We start from the raw sequence: 20,411 nt of genomic DNA on the forward strand, positions 1-20,411 counted from the left end.
TTTCTTGTTTTCATGTTTTGGAGACAAGTTTTAACATCCAGTCCTCAGACTTTTTCAAGTAGGTGTCTAGGCCAATTGTAGCAATCTTCATTGTTATTGCCAGCTGTAAAAGTCCACGGCCTCCCTCTTTTCTTGGCAGATATTATTATTATTATTATGATTATTATTGTTGTTGTTGTTGTTGTTGTTGTTGTTATTGTTATTATTATTATTATTATTATTATTATTATTATTATTATTATTATTATTATTATTATTATTATTATTATTGAGTGAGAGAGCAGTTCATGCCATCAAAGTGACACTGGGGTAAAATATACGAAGCCCAATATACCCATCATGACTACCCGTCTGATAAAGGTACACCAGGCACATGCATCACAACCATATGTGCGCGACATGGTGATCTCATATCAAGATAAACAGCACATGACCTTGCAGGTGGGGCCCAGTTATAATTTTCTTCAGGTTGAGTAGCCCATCCCGCTCAAACGGTCCCTGAATAAGGGTTGTTTAAGGATGTTGAAAGAACCACCCATGTTTCCAGAGGTGAACTATTCAAACCCCAAAGAATCCCTCTCAACACATGGCTATGATGCTCCCCCACTACTTCTGCTCGTGATCAGAGATGCACATATCGTCAGCCACTAAGGGACATGCTCAACTGGTTAAGGTCAAACAACTGACAAGCAAATCTGTGGTATTGAGCAGAATATTTGCTGTAGCCCATCTTTTATACCAAGACAAAACAATGTACATGATAACACTTCCAATCAGTTAAGATCAGAAGCCATGAGAGCTACTGCCTGGTACTGCATCAGGGCATATTATTATTATTATTATTATTATTATCATTATTATTATTTCCATTTATTATTAAAAGGTATTATTGTTTAGTTTCAACTTTTGTCTTGTACTTGAGATAATCATAAATATGTGAGAGTTGAAGGGAATAGTAGCAGCTTGGTGAATAGACCAAATTCTACATATCTGTAAACAGATTCGGCAGATGGTGAGAGGCGCGGCAATAGACCTTCCTGTGCAATAAGGAAACAAACGAGGCCTCACACCCATGGGGTCAGCAAAGGTCAAATGTATTTACTACTACTAGCGATGAGAGCGCTGACCTTGTTCTATTTTAAATTACTGATGGTAAAAATAGTAATATACGTATACTGATGTCCACATCGTTGAATTTTTGAATTTCTGAAATCATCATCATCATCATCATCATCATCATCATCATCATCATCATCCTTCTTCTTCTTCTTCTTCTTCTTCTTCTTCTTCTTCTTCTTCTTCTTCTTCTTCTTCTTCTTCTTATTATTATTATTATTATTATTATTATTATTATTATTATTATTATTATTATTATTATTATTATTATTATTATTATTATTATTATTATTATTATTATTATTATTATTATTATTATTATTATTATTATTATTATTGAGTGAGAGAGCAGTTCATGCCATCAAAGTGACACTGGGGTAAAATATACGAAGCCCAATATACCCATCATGACTACCCGTCTGATAAGGGTACACCAGGCACATGCATCACAACCATATGTGCGCGACATGGTGATCTCATATCAAGGTAAACAGCGCATGACCTTGCAGGTGGGGCCCAGTTAGAATTTTCTTCAGGTCGAGTAGCCCATCCCGCTCAAAAGGTCCCTGAATAAGGGTTGTTTAAGGATGTTGAAAGAACCACCCATGTTTCCAGAGGTGAATTATTCAAACCCCAAAGAATCCCTCTCAACACATGGCTATGATGTTACCCCACTACTTCTGCTCATGATCAGAGATGCACATATCGTCAGCCACTAAGGGACATGCTCAACTGGTTAAGGTCAAACAACTGACAAGCAAATCTGTGGTATTGAGCAGAATATTTGCTGTAGCCCATCTTTTATACCAAGACAAAACAATGTACATGATAACACTTCCAATCAGTTAAGATCAGAAGCCATGAGAGCCACTGCCTGGTACTGCATCAGGGCATTTATTTTTTATTATTATTGTTATTATTATTATTATTATTATTATTATTATTATTACAATTATTATTATTATTATTATTATTATTAGTAGTAGTAGTAGTGTAGTAGTAGTATAGTAGTAGTAGTAGTATAGACGTCGCACAGTATAAAACATCGCGAGGCTGTTGATTGAAGATATTGTGTCTACCAGGGGTTTGTACTGTTTGTCAAGTCACAACAAGGATCTTAGACAGACAGTACTTTACGCCATATGCATGCAGTTCCAAAGTAATGCCGACTTTTGTAATACTTCTAGATTGTAGGGTATTTCTAAAGTTTTACTACTACTACTACTACTACTACTACTACTACTACTACTACTACTACTATCATTATCACAAATGGTGGTTCGCCTTGAAAAGGCGATTAGAATAGAGTTGATAAGGTTTAGGAAAGGACTAGCAGTAGAAAGAAACAGAGTAGAGACAGCTAGTCAAGAAGTTAGACGACGCTTTTATAAAAAGTATCGTGATCGACGTGCTCGCAGTGAGATTGGCACTCGACCAATTCTTCAACGCAAAAAACGAAGGTTGCGTCGTCAGAGCTAAGGCACGAGTACTTATACTCAAAGAGACGAAAGCCATTCAATGGGCCCTAGTGGAAGAGGGACGACGTGACGATAAATCCATGATCTGATTCTTGCTGGACCACGAAGGGCAAATGATAACTAATCAAAGACAGATTGTGTAGTCTTTCAGCGGCGCTTTGCTCAACTGTTCGGGAGCAGCGGTGAGCCGGGTTACATGATGGGTTTCGCGACCTACCTCGATGGCTTACCGTGGTTCTTGTGTTTTTGAACCATCTATACCAGGCGGCCGTTCTCAAGGCAGCTGGTTTCAGGCCTGTATTCAGTGGTCAGGGAGAACGGTTACTTCTTAGAGCCGTTCAGCATCATGTGCTCGTCTAGCAAGGTTGTCCTCTCTCGTCTCTCTTGTACATACTGACTCTCGAGCCACTAATACAGAAACTGGAGGCGTTGAGAGGCATCCCGCTGCGTGAGCTAGGATGTGAGAGATGTGTCGGCAGATTCCGACTACATCAACGTAGTGGTGTCGGTTCATAAACACATAGAATGATCGGCACCGCTCTCAGGGACTACAAAGCGGTTTCAAGAGCGACAATTAACCAAGAAAAAGTAGTGGTCTTGAAGCTCGGTACCTGGAGAAGCAAGTCCATGCCATCCAACTGCGTCGTTGAGCGCCGGGGGGACCGGTTAAATTGCTCGGGGTCTGGTTCAGTCCGGACTTTCAGATGGACAAAAACTGGACGAGGTAACGAGCAGGGTAACTCCTCTCACCCAGAAATGGGCCGAGAGAAAGCTACCTTTGAAAGGTCGGGCAGAGGTGGCTAACGCGTATATCACGTCTGTCAACTACTATCGCCTGACCGTTGTGCCTTGTCCTGACAACCGTCTGATTACGCTGGAGCGTATACTCTTCCGCTTCATGTGGAAGGGGCGCTGAGGCTACGACATCTTCAGTGCTTCCTTGACGATAAAAAGGTGTGGTCGCCGTTCACCAGACAAATATTTCTGCAGCTAGTTTCTTAAACGGAGTTGCAGTCCCGGGTAAAACAAAGATCGAGGGAAAGCATTTGGAAAGTGGAATGTCTTCAAGCACTCACAGCTCTCAGTCAGTCCGACAGTGCAATAGGTCGAACGTCAACTTCAGCCTTTTATAGAGGATTAGTGGAGGAAAGGTGCGACGATGTTCTTGGGAAAACCCTGGACGTCGAAGAAGATCAAATAATCGCTCTTTTCCGGAGAACTTTCGGGTTGGGACCAATGGATAATTTCCAAAAATCTCTGGTCTGGCAGTGCTACCGAGGAGATTTGCCTGTTCGAGATAAACGTTACAGGTACGGAAGTACCGTCAGCCGAGGATGTTCGAGATGCGCACAGAACGATGAGGCGGTTCTGCATGCAGTAGTTCAGTGCCCAAGCATTGCTGACCTGTGGGCTTATGTCGAAATATTGCTGTCGCGTGTGGGACGGATCCGACTGTCCACTGAATCCATCATGAAGATTGTCTTCTTTTAACTGGGAAGGAAAGGCTGTTTTTATATTCCTGATTGCCATGGCCAAAGGAATTTTATGGTGGACGAGATTGAAAGAGCTGAAGGGAAACACTTTTCTCTTTGGCCATTTCCTGATGAACTTCTTCAAGTTTCTCTTGAAAAGGAAAATAAGGGTAGAGAGGGAAGTGTTTTCTTCTAGCATGTTTGCTGAAAGATGGATGAAAGTAGCGAGAATGGCGTGAGTGAACAGGCCTGCCCTGAGCATAAGCCTATAGTTGGGAAAAAAGGTAAGGAAAAAAGGCAACTACACCAAAAGTCAGGGTACCCATGTTTTTTTTATGGGCTTTTTCTATGAGATACCCTATTGAGAATTACACATAGTTGTGTCATTTATTTATTTATTTATTTTGTTAGTCTTATTTAGTGCTATACATATTCTCTTTTCTTTGAGCATAAGGTCTCTGAGATATGATACTTTTGTTCGATTTGTGAAGTGTAAGAGAATTGTTGAGTTGAGTTCGTGGAGGAACCTTTGTAAGAGCTAAAAGGATTTTCAAATTTTTTTGCCAGATTCGTCACGGCTAAATATGAATTCTCTAGTTTTGCAAGGGGTTGATGCCTGGAGTTGTTATGGTTCTACTGTTGGATATAGTTATGGTTTTTATGATTTGCGGCTGCTGATTTTTACTCTTGCAAATCTGGTTACTTCAGGCTTTTACGGAAAGTCACTGTAAGGGATGTTTCTGCTGTGGATTTGGTGGTGGCTTCAAGTCATGCTTTCGACAACAGCAGCAGATTTTTGGATTACGGGTTACATGTGCAGAAGTTATTAAGTTTGATTTAGCATTTGATGATGATAATGGTAGTGGTAGCCGTGGTTTAGAGAGGTGTGTCCTTTGGCGTTGGTTTGTGTTGCTTGTAAGAATTATGCGTCCTGTCAAAGGCATATTTTTGAGTTTCATTGGGTAGATTTATGATGGAGCTGTGAGGTATACATTCAGATTGAGGGAGACATTGGGTGCAAGAAAGGACTGATTCATCTTAGTTGCAGTAGTAGTAGTAATAGTAGTAATAGTAGTAGTAGTAGTAGTAGTAGTAGTAGTAGTAGTAGTAGTAGTAGCAGTATTAGTAGTAGTAGTAGTCGTAATACTAGTAGCAGCAGCAGCAGCAGCAGCAGCAGTAGTAGTAGTAGTAGTAGTAGTAGTAGTAGTAGTAGTAGTAGTAGTAGTAGTAGTAGTTGTAGTTGTAGTAGTAGTAGAATGGGATGGCAGTGGTGATGATGGATAACTTGTGTTAATCGGAGAGAATGAGTAATTTGAGTAGATTTGATTGTTGTGAGGACCTAAGGACTGTGTAGTTTAATAGGTTTTCAATTGTGCAAGTATCGAGGAGCGGTTGTAACGAATTCCTCGTAATATGCTTTCGTTATCTAGCTTTGCAGCCGGCTCATCTCTGACTGATGGATCCAAACCTATGAACAAAAGCTTCCCAGCGTTGACCATCTCCTCTCTCTCTGGAAGAATGTACATCTATGACTACGTTACCATATATACCCTATGGCTTCTTTTAAATACGTTTGGATGCTGTACCTAGCACGCTGAATGACCAAATAGAAGCAGTTTCGTGCTTCTTATTGGAAAATATATTTCTATAATATTTAATTACGAGACAGAAAGACAGATAAGAAGGGCAAATAGAATTTTGAAAAATGAGATGTTCGTCAGAAAGAAACTTCATGTATCAGAGACAGGCAGATAGATTCTGTGTGTGCGTGTGTGTGTGTGTGTGTGTGTGTGTGTGTGTGTGTGTGTGTGTGTGTGTGCGTGTGTGTGTGCGCGTGCAGGTGTGTGCGTGTGTGTGTGTGTGAGAGAGAGATGGAGAGAGAGAAAGAGAGAGAGAGAGAGAAGGAGAGAGAGAGGGAGAGAGGAAAAAGTTAGCGGTGAGAATGATAGATTGTGTGTGGGAAGATTGACATTTTTGTTGCCCCGGTTATTAAATCCAGTAACACTAAACAGTTGATAAAAAAGGTGGAGGAGTACATGAGAGACGATATATATATATATATATATATATATATATAATATCATATCATATCACGTGACCGACCAGACCATCAGATGTTGTTACACATCGCTGGTCACAATGCGTTCGCATTGTTTTAGCCTTCGAATGACGCCACCCCGCTGGCTAAGCGAGCAGGCCAATATATATATATATATATATATATATATTATATATATATATATATATATATATATCACAACTAGGTGATACTAAAAGGACAGCAAAGCATCCAGATTGACGATACAAAAAAAAAAAAAAACAAGGACGGATCATTCGAAGCTTTTTATCCTCAGTCAAGAACCGGATCATCCTCGCAGAAATTGGATGATCCGGTTCTTGACTGAGGATAGAAAGCTTCGAATGACCCGTCCTTGTTTTTTCTTGTATCGTATATCTGGATGTTTTGTCCCTTTAAGTATCACCTAGTTGTCCGGATGTTTTGCATTCTTGTCCCATTTTGTATTTTATATATATACATATACATATATATATTCATGTTTATATATATGTATGTATGTATGTATGTATGTATGTATGTATGTATGTATGTATGTATATGCATATGTAGGCACAGGACGTCATGAAACGTGTATAACAAAAAATACGAAGTACGAGTACATGGAATATGAAATATTTTTTTGAACAACGAAAGACAGAATTGCAAAACAAGACGAAAAAATAAAGAACGACCCTTCATCAGTTCTTGGCTGTTTTCTTTACTCTCGTGTTTCGAGCATTTAACAATATACGCTTTCGATAAAACAGTTACTCCTGCAAAGCAAATTAAATAAAATTTGGGATTTTGAGGAGGGTCAAAATTGGTAACACAAGCAGTACAGTGAAAGCAAACAGGGAGGGCTACTAAGCCTAAAGTAGGTTGTGGTGGTGAACACGTAAATTAAGCTTGGGCAGGAGGCAGACAAGAACACGTCTTCCTGGTTCCAGCTACACCGGAGAGAAAGAAACACAAGTTAAGAGAAGAAATAAAGATGGCTGATGGTCATGTGGGAGCAACGGGAGCAAGGGAGAAAGAGTGAAGGAGAGAGGGTGACAGAGTAATAGGATATAATAGTGGGAGAAAAGGAGGTAAAAGAATAAGAGAGAGAAAGAGCGAAAAACGAAAGAGTAAAAAGGTCGTATAGAGTGCGCATCGGAATTATTAAAATAAAACTTACTTGGAAGAGGATGCGTGGCATTCAATCATATAATATATGTATATATATATATATATATATATATATATATATGCATATATTCATATATACATACGCATATGTACACACACACACGCACACACACACACACACATATTATAATGGAATAATTACTGTAAAGCACGCTCACACACACGCACATCGCCAACATTCGTCAATTTCTTGAAAACGGGGTCATAACCCCGAATTATTGAATACAAGGTAAATCTACATTAATTCACATATTTGTTTTCTTGTGATTTACCTTGCGTTTACTTCTCATTGCTTTGGCCTCATCCACGATCCTTTATACAGTATATATATAAAGAGATAGATAGATAGATAGATAGATAGATAGATAGATAGATAGATAGATAGATAGATAGATAAATCGATCGATAGATAGATAGATAGATAGGTAGGAAGATAGATAGATAGAGATAGATAGATAGATAGATAGATAGATAGATAGATAGATAGATAGATAGATAGATAGGTAGATTGATAGACAGCGATCCTTCCCGAATCATATAGATCCATAGGGCTGATTTCCCTGTTTCCGTGGCGCACATTCACACTGACACTCACGCAGATATGCGCACTCACACACATGTACAGGTGTATTTGTGTATGTGCTTATAATAAAGTGAGCGAAAAGTACTTACCTAAGAATAATCTCTCGGCAATAATGACTAAAAAGTACAAACAAGTTAAGAAAATGCTGAACAAAGTCGACACAGTGTTCATACTGCAGCTGTAAAAAAACATGACCGATCAGATTGAAAATCTCAACACATTGGTTAGAAACCGGATTTTGGTGGTAACGGAATTTGTATTAACAACACGCCCATGCGCGCACATATCCATAGATTTGACATTGTTCATTTCTAATATGATACGATGAAGCTGCAATAATAATAATAATAATAATAATAATAATAATAATAATAATAATAATAATAATAATAATAATATAATAATAACAACAACAATAATAATAATAATAATAATAATAATAATAAATGCCCTGATGCAGTGCCAGACAATGGCTCTCATGGCCTCCGATCTTAACTGATTGGCGGTGTTATCATGTACATTGTTTTGTCTTGATATAAAAGATGGGCTACAGCAAATATTCTGCTCAATACCACAGATTTGCTTGTCATTTGTTTGATATTAACCGGATGACCATGTCCCTTAGTGGCTGACGATATATGCATCTCTGATCATGAGCAGAAGTAGTGGGGGAGCATCATAGTCGTGTGTTGAAAGGAATTCTTAGAGGTTTGGATAATTCACCTTTGGAAACATGGATGGTTCGTTCAACATCCTTAAAAATCCTTATTCAGGGACCTTTTGAGCGGGATGGGCTACTTGACCAGGAGAAAATTCTAACTGGGCCCCACCTGTAAGGTCATGCGCTGTTTATCTTGATATGAGATCACCATGTCGTGCACATGGCTGTGATGCATGCGCCTGGTGTACCCTTATCAGACAATAACAACTGGACTTCGTATATTTTACTCCAGTGTCACTTTGATGGCATGCACTGCTCTCTCACTCAATAATAATAATAATAATAATAATAATAATAATAATAATAATAATAAAATAATAATAATAATAATATAATAATAATAATAATAATAATAATAATAATAATAATAAACATATACTTTTCATTGCAAAAACACACCTGTTCTTCTAACTGGACATACAAACATCTCTAGAAAAGTCAACTTCAACCTCCACAATATTACCTTACACGAAATATACAAACATTTTTTATTGCAATAACACAAGCGCACATGGAAAAAAAAAATAATAATGATGCTAAGATTCTCTCTGGTCGAACACAACTTCTCTATTCACAAATAATACAGAACAGCCCTTCCTTAATTTTTCTTAAGGCTAATAGTAGTAAACATTTGAACTTTTTTTGACCGATAGGACCCCACCTAAAAAGAAAAAAAAAATATCACTGATGGTGATGATGATAATAATGATAGTAATAATGTTGATAATCTATCTATCTATCTACACACACACGCACACTCAAAGAGTTCAACCAACACAAACCTCACCTCGGCTCTATTGTTAACCAAATATGAAAGTATTTGACAGGCAAGAATTCTGGCGTTGAAGACAGTCAGCCAGCCAACCACCAAGCCAGCCAACGAGACAGACAGACACTACTGTGATGGTGATAATGATAAAAAACAAAAATAACAATAAGATACTGCTGTGACTACACAAAACAATATCATTGATGATGATGATGATGATGGTGATGGTGATGACGATAATGATGATGGTAATGGTGGTGATAATGATGATAGTGATAATAATGGTGATGATAATAACAATAATAAGCCGACTACGGCTGCTATAATGGTACGATTATAATTGTAACGGCAATGATGGCCGTCTCCCCACGAGCCAATCAAAGCTCAAAAATGATAACATTATCGTAGCACCAAAATGTTTTTGGAAACTAAAAGGAAAACTAAATCAGTATACCAAATCGCTTGTCCTATGGTTAATCTGGAAGCGCGTCCCCCAGGGAAGAGCCAGCCTGGGATCGAAAAGTCATCAACTGGCACAAACTCTTCTCCGAATACGGGCATGGATGGTCACTTGAACGGGAAATCCCCCAACTCGAGCCCTCCAAGTTCACCACCGCAACCACCACAGAAAGAAAAATGTAAGCGGAACAAATGGACCCGAGAAGAGTATAAAGAAGTAATATACGCTTATTACTATGCATTAGGTAGGCCATCTCAAGAAAGACACACCGCAAACTCTTACAGTATATGGAGAACACGGAATCAAGACAGCAGGCCCTATTTGAACGAGAACAAATTAGCAAATGTGAGGAGGCATATCCTTAGAAATAACATACTCACAGACAGTGAAATAAGCGCGATCAAGCACGCAACGGAAAATGACATAAATATAAGACACAAAGGAAATGAAGAATCAGATGAACAGTATAGCCCGCCACGAGGCTTAATTGAAAGACTGCCATCTGACCAAAGTACGCAAAGGCCTGAAGATATAAGAAATTCTATTGTACCTGTTAAAGATAGCCAGGAAAACGATAAGACAACAGTAACTGAAGATCTCGCATTTGCTGAAGAACACAGAGAGTCTATGGCAGAAATGAGGCAGAAAGTTGTAAGACATACAAGTATGAATGATAGAGAACCACTTCATAAACTCTCAAATACAAACTAAAATAAAAAACAAATCCAAATTGGCAACTATGTAACAAATGAAATAATACAAGAATTAAAACCTGATTTTACTGAGTTAAATGAAATTATTTACGCTTCTGCTAGGGCAATTGAAACCAGCTGTATGCCCCCGAAAAAACAAAGAAAACCAAACCTGGGAAGAAATCAAACCTGGAGAAGTAAAATTGAAAAAGAGATTGAATTTATGAGAGGGGAAATATCAATATTAAATGAACTAATATGTGGAAATGATGTAAGATCCAGAACAGGAAGAAAATTGAAGAGAAAATTTGGATCCTCACCAAGAAAAGAACTGATATCAATAAAAGAAACGCTGAAACAAAAAGTCCAAGCAAAAGCCCAAAGAATACGAAGATTTGAGAAGAGAAACAAGTTTTACAAGCAAAATAAGCTGTTCACATCCACTGCCAAAAAATTCTACAGAGATATAGGGAAGGAGAAAGTAACCGTTAAAGACCCCCCTCCCATGGAAGAAGTTCAAAACTTTTGGAAAAGGATTTGGAGTGACAAGAAGACGTACAACATAAATGCAGACTGGATTATACAAACTGAAGGATCCTACCAAAATTTACAACAACAAGCATGGGAAGACATCACAATAGCAGACCTAAGAAAGGTACTCACGAAGGCCCATAATTAGAAATCCCCCGGTAAAGATAGGGTGCCGAATTTCTGGCTCGCATCGCTCCCATGCGCACAGCTGCTCAATGGAATTATGAGAGACCCAAAGAAAACACCTGAATGGTTAGCAAGTGGTATTACTTACCTACTCCCAAAGAATAACGAAACAAACCTTCCAAAAGACTATCGGCCTATAACCTGTCTATCCACCACGTATAAAATCCTAACATCTATCCTGGCGGAGAAAACATATGCATTCATGGAGAAGAACGATATTTTCCCCATTGAACAAAAAGGGTGCCGCCGAGGCTCTTACGGATGCAAATATCAACTGCTAATTAATCGTATGATACTTGAGAACTGTCACAACAAGCGCAGAAATCTCAGCTCCGCATGGATTGACTATAAAAAGGCCTTCGACAGTATACCGCATCCATGGATCTTGAGATCGCTGGACATCTTCAAAATTTCCCCTGTGAATTCAAACTTCCTGAAGCACAATATGTCGTTGTGGAATACGAATCTCCAATTATACCACTCTAATGGAATACTTGCCTCGGAAAATATAAACATCAACTGTGGAATTTTTCAAGGTGACTCACTTTCACCTTTAATATTCTGCATAGCCCTAATACCCCTTACAAGTGAATTAAACAGAACAGGGTATGGGTATAAAATTGCCAATAAAAAAATAAGCCATCTATTTTATATGGATGACTTAAAACTCTATGGTAAAGACAATAATGAACTTGAAGGCCTATTGCGCACTGTGAAAGCATTCAGCGATGACATTGGGATGGAGTTTGGACTTGAGAAGTGTGCCAAGGCCACTTTCCAGAAAGGGAAAGTGAAGACCACAAATTCAGTCGTGTTAGATGTTGACACAGTCATAAGAGAGCTTGAGCAAGAACAAACATACAAATATTTAGGGATAAATGAAGGCTCTGGTATTCAGCATGCAAGCATGAAATAGAAGATCAGGAAGGAATGTTATAGGAGAGTTCGTGCAGTCCTGAAATCTGAACTAAATGCACGTAACAAAGTGTTAGCTATAAATTCCTTAGTAGTTCCAGTTGTTACTTATAGCTACAATGTGTTGAACTGGAATATGAGTGAAGTAAAGAATATAGATAAGAAAATACGCAAGCTGCTGAGTTGTAATAGGATGCATCACCCAAAGGCAGACGTAGATCGCCTTTACCTTCCCAGAGCCCAAGGAGGTCGAGGCCTGATCCAATTTGAACTAGCTTACAAAACAACCACAATTGGACTGGCCAAATATCTCGAAATAACGAATGACTGGATGCTAAAGCTCGTGGAAAACCACGAGAGACGAAAGAAGCTTCATTCTATCATAAAGGAAAACAAAAAAATTGCTATTGATCTCGTGCAGGATACCCAAACTGAACAATCCGAGGGAAGTACGGCAACTATTGTTGCAAAGAAGGTGAAAATAATGGCAACGAAAAAAGCGCACGAGCAATTGGCTGATAGGTGGGAGGAGAAACCTCTGCACGGCAAATATGTGGCCCACAGCAAACAAGCTGATGTTGACCAGAAGCAAACCCATCAGTGGCTACGGAGCTCAGGGCTAAAAGCAGAGAGTGAAGGTTTCATCCTGGCTGCTCAAGATCAAAGCCTATTAACCCGGAACTATCAGGCCAATTTGATGAAAAATGGAGCAGACCCAAAATGCCGATTCTGCAACGACATGATTGAAACAGTGGACCACCTAATCTCTGGATGTAAAGTCTTAGCACCAGTGGAGTATAAATTAAGACATGACAGAGTTGGCCAATATCTACACTGGCTAATAAGTCGGCATTACAATATCAAAACTGCCAACAAGTGGTATAATCACCACCCTGATGCTGTAACTGAAGGAGAAAATGTAACGATTCTGTGGGACTTTCCAGTACATACAGACCGAACCATCAAGGCCAATAAACCAGATATTGTTGTGAAAGACCAAAACAATAAGGTTTGCTTATTGATCGACATGAGCATCCCCTGTGATCATAATATCTCGGCGAAAGAATTTGACAAGCTCAGAAAATATAAAGACTTGCTCATTGAAATTGAGAAAATGTGGCATCTTAAGGCGGTTACAATACCAGTGATCGTAGGAGCACTAGGAATGATCAAGAAGGGAACCGAAAATTATATGAGAATGATCCCTGGCTTACCATCCCTGCAAGAAGTGCAAAAGATTGTCTTAACTGGTACATCACACGTATTGAGAAGAGCATTGTCGATGTGAGAACTATTGCTGCTCATGTATTTTAATTTTACTTTAAAAAAAAATGAACGAACTATTGAGATTGGTTTAATGGCCTACCAATGTATACTATGAGTTTCTTTGCCCTAGGAGTCGGGAAGACACTCGGCAAGAAATGGAAGCAAATTTGAAAGAAGAAAAAAAAGTAATAATAATAATAGTAATAATAATAATAATAATAATAATAATAATAATAATAATAATAATAATAATAATCATAATAATGATTTCTTTATTGGCTACAAGGTCCGAACACAAAACAAGTAGGGACAATACAACACAAGGGAGAATTGGGGTTTGGAACAATGACGTATATACAATAAATAACAATACAATTAAATTATAAAATTACCCCAAAGAAGGGAGTTCTTCACAGGGCCAACCGTGGAACCCAACACATCCTGGTTACCTTGAGTGCCAAGTGCACCTCAGCAGGTGCCCCTTTCCTTCTCAACTACTCCAGTTTCAGAAGCGTAAGTTAAGAGCCGGCACATTCACACGGCCATCCTCACCATATAGACTCACCTTGGAACAAAAATGCTGAGGGGGTGGGGGAAGAACTTCCCCCTCCGCTTTCACTTTCTTTTTGAAGTGGACTTGAAAATTCAATTAGGGCTTGGCCGAAGAGGAAGGTATCTTTTTCAGACCTTTCAATCTTGTCTATCACACTACCTCCTTCGCCATAGCCATCAGACAGAAGAAAATTGCCTTTCCTTCCCGGATATAAGAAAGCGGCGGGGCGATTTTCACGATGAATTCGACTGATAACAGGATCCATTCTACACTCGTCAACAGCTGTTCGACAAAGCTCCAAAAGTCTAATGCCCGGACGCTGAACGAGTGCATGCAGAACGGTTTCGTCGCCCTGCGCAGAGCTCGGACAGATCCCTCTGGCAGCACTTCTGTGTCTGTAGAGCTTGTCTCGAACCGGCAGACCTTCCCGGTAGAACTAACAGGCCAGGGTTTTCTAGAAGTTATCAATAGGCCCCAACCCGAGAGTCTTCCAGAAAAACCAGTTAATTGATCCCTCCCGACGCCCAAAATTATCCCGATGATGCTGTTGTTCTTGTTAGCCACTAAACCACTATAGAACTCCATAGTAGAACTACCACCGATCGCGTTTGCCGATACTCCAGGTGCCAGGCACCCTTTCACGATCCACGCTCGATCCAAAACTGTAGCTCCGTCAATAAGAAGAGCTGCAGAATAACCTGTGATAAACGGCGACCACACCCACTCACTGTTAAGAAAACGCTGGAGATGTAGTCTCAGTGCGTGTCTCCGCATCATTAGCCAGAGCATACCCAGTCCTCTACTCAGCTGTTGACAGCAGAGGGACCGTCTGACGAGTGGAACACGTCCCTTCTACAGAAACAGGAAGAGCAAGCGCTCCAGTTTGATTAGTGAAGAAGCAAGGCAAGAAACGACGGCCAGGCAGTAATAGATAATGGAAACGATGTACACATTCGCACCTCCGCCTGACTCTTCAGGGACAGCCTCCTCTCTGCCCATTTCCGGGTGAGACTGGCTACCCTGCTCACTACCCCTCCCCTCAGTTCTTGTTCACCTGGAGGTCCGGACCAGACCAAACCAGACCAGACTCCGAGCAATTTAACCGGTCCTTCCGTCCAACTCCCTAAAGCGCTATCAGTTGGCATGGACCTGCCTCTCCGGATGCCGAGCTGCAGGCTTGCCGACTTTTCCTGATTAATCTTTACTCCTGTCACCGCTTTGTACTTCCTTGAAGTAGTGCTAATCACCTCGATTTCCGAGCTGTCCGACGCTATTACGGTAACGTCGTTCGCATAAGTCGTCACGAACATTCCGTATCCTAGATCACGCGCAATGCCCCTCAAAATATCCAACTTCCTTAGTAATCGCTCTCGATCTATTACTAAGAGAAGAGAAGAGGAGTGAGTGGGCATCCTTGAACAATACCCTGCGCAAAACCAAAAATATGGAACCCTAGTCATAATACCAGCTTGAACTTCTACCCTATTGTCCCTTAAGGGTTTTAGGTGAGACTTGGAGTCAACTTCTACAAATACAAAGCAAAAGCCAAGCATACAATAATAATAATAATAATAATGATAATAATAATAATAATAAAAATAAAAATAATAATAATAATAATAATAATAATAATAATAATAATAATAATAATAATAATAATAATAATAATAATAGTAACCCTTTCTACTACAAAAAATTAAGCAAGTATAAAATACCTGAAATAGAAATTAGAACTAAAACAATACCTATTATTATAGGTGTCGCAGAAATGATAGCAAGAGGGACGGATTGCTACCTATTTCAAATAAGAAATCCTAAAATGGAAAAAATTAAAAAAAGATTGTGCTCATATCCTACGAATAATATTGTCTATGTAATCCTGAAAACATTTTAATCTGTAAACAATGTCAAAATACTTTTAAATATACATAATAGCAAGCACCTTTTACTGTCATCTTAACATCACGTTACCATCTTATAATCAAATTACTTTTAAACGAGCTTCTAATTTACTTATGTTTTGGCAGACATTCTCTAGAACAATACACTGTTCAAAACCAAAAATATGACACCTTGGTCATAAACCAACTTGAACTTCTTACTTATCTTTTGAGCTCTCTGAGTGAGATTTGGAGTCAACTTGTACAAATACAAAGCAAAAGTCAAAGATAGAATAATATTAATAAGCCTTTCTACCGGAAGCACAAGGCCTCAAATTTGGGGAAAGGGATTAAGTCGATTACATCGACCCCAGTGAGTAACTGGTACTTATTTAACCGATCCCGAAAGGATAAAATGTAAAGGCGATTTCGGCGGAATTTGAACTAAGAAAGTAGCGACAAACGAAATACCTATTTCTTTACTATCCACAAGGGGCTAAACACAGAGGAGACAAACAAGGACAGACATACGGATTAAGTCGATTATATCGACCCCAGTGCATAACTGGTACTTATTTAACCGATCCCAAAAGGATAAAATGTAAAGGCGATTTCGGCGGAATTTGAACTAAGAAAGTAGCGACAAACGAAATACCTATTTCTTTACTATCCACAAGGGGCTAAACACAGAGGAGACAAACAAGGACAGACAGACAGACGGATTAAGTCGATTATATCGACCCCAGTGCATAACTGGTACTTATTTAACCGATCCCGAAAGGATAAAATGTAAAGTCGATCTCGGCGGAATTTGAACTCAGAACGTAGCGGCAGACGAAATACTGCTAAGCATTTCGCCCGGCGTGCTAATTTTAGCAGTAGAAGTAGTAGTAGCAGTAGTAGTAGTAGTAGTAGTAGTAGTAGTAGTAGTAGAATGGGATGGCAATGGTGATGATGGATAACTTGTGTTAATCGGAGAGAATGAGTAATTTGAGTAGATTTGATTGTTGTGAGAACCTAAGGACTGTGTAATTTAATAGGTTTTCAATTGTACAAGTATCGAGGAGCGGTTGTAACGAATTCCTCGTAATATGCTTTCGTTATCTAGCTTTGCAGCCGGCTCATCTCTGACTGATGGATCCAAACCTATGAACAAAGGCTTCCCAGCGTTGACCATCTCCTCTCTCTCTGGAAGAATGTACATCTATGACTACGTTACCATATATACCCTATGGCTTCTAGCAGGTTGACTGACCAAATAGGAGCAGCTTCGGAAAGATAAAGAGATTGATAGACAAAAGTTATTGTCTTTTTTCATGAATCAAGTAAATAAAGAATATGTTCCAAAATTTAAATTTTGAACTTACTTTCAATTATAAAATTACATCTCTCATCAGCTAAAAGCAATTTTTCTAGAATTATTGCAGATATTCTTTTATTCTTTTACTTGTTTCAGTTATTTGACTGCGGCCATGCTGGAGCACCATCTTAAAGGGATCTTTTAGTCAAAGAAATCGACCCCAGGATATATTCTTTGTAAGCCTATCACTCTCTTTTTCTGAGCCACTAATTTACGGGAACGTCAGCACACCAGTATCGGTTGTCAAGTGATGGTGGAGCACAAACACAGACACAAAGCCACACACACACACAGATATATATATATATATATATATATATATATATATATACTAGCAGTATCGCCCGGCGTTGCTCAGGTTTGTAAGGGAAATAACTATAAAGCATTTTTAGAGAGTTATAGCCAAAAAATAGCAAAAAAATGGAAAAAAATGATGGCAAATTTTTTTGGAGATTTAAAAAAGGTGTAGTTGCGTCCCCTAGACAGTTTGTGGTTCGTGTTTCTGATTCTCGACCCCATGTCGAATTTATCGATTTTTTTCAGAACTGGGGGAACTTTTCAAAATTTTCGCTGCGTTAGTTTTGAATTATGACATTGGGCTATGTGTGTGTCAAGTTTCATCAGAATCGGTTGAAAGCCGTGGTCAGGGTGAGGGTACAAGCAAACAGACACACAGAAACACGCACAGACAAACTGCCGTTTATATATATATATATATATATATATATATACTTAATCATATCGGAGGGAAATGGAAATTAATAGAAATTTTCGCTTCTAGTGGCTTAGCGTGTAAAAATTTAGTCCAAAGACTATTATTACTCATAGAATACAGTGTACATTTAAACACATAAGGAATCCATTCGTGGGATTCAACACGCTAGAAAGAACAGCTAGGTTCTATAGACACAAAATTAGGGATAATTTCGTTTCATTTCGTTTCTGTCGAATTTTATCCCTAATTTTGTGGTTATAGAATTTAGCTGTTCTTTCTAGCGTGTTGAATCCCACGAGTGGATTCCTTATGTATTTAGATGTAACTATATTATTTTTATATAGTGACATACTTCTCTGTCATATATACTTGTGTCCAAAACTTGAACAGGTTATAACATAAATTAAATTTTCGGATGCAGAAGTGAATTTGGTCTTAATTGTGAACCTCTCTCCTTGTTTGAATTGGAATTCCGAGCCTTCCAGTAGGTTGGGGAATGTTTCGCAATATGGACATCCACACTTTTAATCATTGGTTTCGTGGTTGTTGTATATAGCCTTGCATTTATCAGTAGTCTTTTCAGCGATTTGGGTTGTTTTTTTACTTTTGATAAATTTACATGTTTTAAGAATGTAATTCATTTTTGGATCCCTAGTGAACATTAGTAGATTTTGTACAATGGCTTTGTATGCCTCATTGTTTCTAGGGTTGTGAGTCGATATATAGGGTAGTATTTTGAAATGAGGCGTAGTGTTTCATTTTGTTTTCCTTAGTGTTTTAATGCTTGTTTTCTTGGCATGTTTAATTCCATCATCTATAAGTGAGGATCCTGGGTATGACTATAAACTACATTCGGTAGTGGGACCCTGGAGCCTGGTTTCAGGGTTTGATGAGTGTGGAACCCCTCTTAGCCACTATTGTTCCCAGGTCTACCCTGTGAGGGTCCAAGCTATGGGTTAACTAGCAAACCCTTGCGACTGGAGGGGAGGATCTGTAGAATGTAATCGCCGTATTCCCTGCGTGGCGTAAGACGCGACTAAAAGGGGAAGGAGCGAGGGGACTGAGAATCCTCCCCTCCTAGTAAATCCATGTTCCTAAAAAGACAACAAGAAAAGGACAAGGGGGTGAGAGAAGTCAGACACCAAATCTCACCCTAGTACAAGGATCATGAAATGAGAAATGGGGGTGTTGTTTTAGTGCATTTGGTCCAGGGATTGAGGAAGAAGTAGAGGAGTTCTGGAGGGAATTGACAGAGTTTGTGGATAGGGTGGAGAAAAGTGGTTATGTGGTGGTGTTGGGTGATTTGAATGCGCGAGTGAGAAATGAGGAAGTAGAAAATGTAGGAAAATATGGAGTTCCTGGTCGGAATGAGAGTGGAAGAAGATTGTTGGAAATGTGTATGGAGCAGGAGTTGATGGTGGGGAATAGTTTTTTTTTTTTAAGTGGGAGAAGAATAAGTTCACGTAGTGGAGGGTGGAAGGAGGAACAGGGATCTTTTCATTTCCAAGGCCTGTTTTGTCAGATTTTTCTAGTTAACTAAATAATTTGAAACTTCGTATACTGGTAGAGTGTCTCAAAAGAAAACACTAGTTTCAACTTGTTTATTTGAGAAAAATGTATTTTATAACTTTAAGGGTAGATTAAATCTGCGAATTTTAACCAATCGTATTGTTTGTTTTCATTTGAAATAATTAAGTGCATTATCTTAGTGTGACGTAGAAAGCTATTTTGTGACGTAGACAGCTGTGCGTAGGTCTGTGTTTTGTGTGCGTGTGTGTGTGTTTGATGGGGTGTGGGAGACAGAAAGTATGTTGTGTAAGTGAAGTACTTCTGTTAGTGTGTGTGAAGAGACAGAGAGAGTAATGTGTGAAAGAGAGAGATAACTGAAATTTTTTACTCGGTGTATGTGTATATGTATGTATGCATGTATGTGTGTGTGTGTGTATGTATCTATGTATGTGTGTGTGTGTGTGTGTGTATGTATGTTTGTGTGTGTATGTATGTATGGCCGATTCAGTGTTTACATTATTTCGAGTTAAAACGAAAGATTACCAAAAAAAATTTTGTCTATATCTTCGATCACTGTCATTATTCCATTGAGTTAACCTCATTATTTTCTACATAGCAAAGGTAATCTTTCGTTTTAACTCGAAATAATGTAAACACTGAATCGGCCATACATACATACACACACACACATACATACACACACATACGAAAGATTGCCAAAGATAAAAAGTTACAGAAATAAAAGTTACACGAATAAAGTAAGGAATAAAAATCACAAAAAATATACGAAAATTTACAAAAACTAAGTTAGTTATATAATATATAAGTTTAATATATAAGTTAGTTAATAATATATAAAAAAAATGTGAATAGAAACTGAAGGAATACGGTAACCGGGTGTTTACATTTCACGTATGTTAAATACGTCAGCAAAATAGCCGTTTACGTCTACTGAGAC

This window comes from Octopus sinensis, linkage group LG12 (assembly GCF_006345805.1).
Source record: "Octopus sinensis linkage group LG12, ASM634580v1, whole genome shotgun sequence".
Taxonomy (NCBI): domain Eukaryota; kingdom Metazoa; phylum Mollusca; class Cephalopoda; order Octopoda; family Octopodidae; genus Octopus; species Octopus sinensis.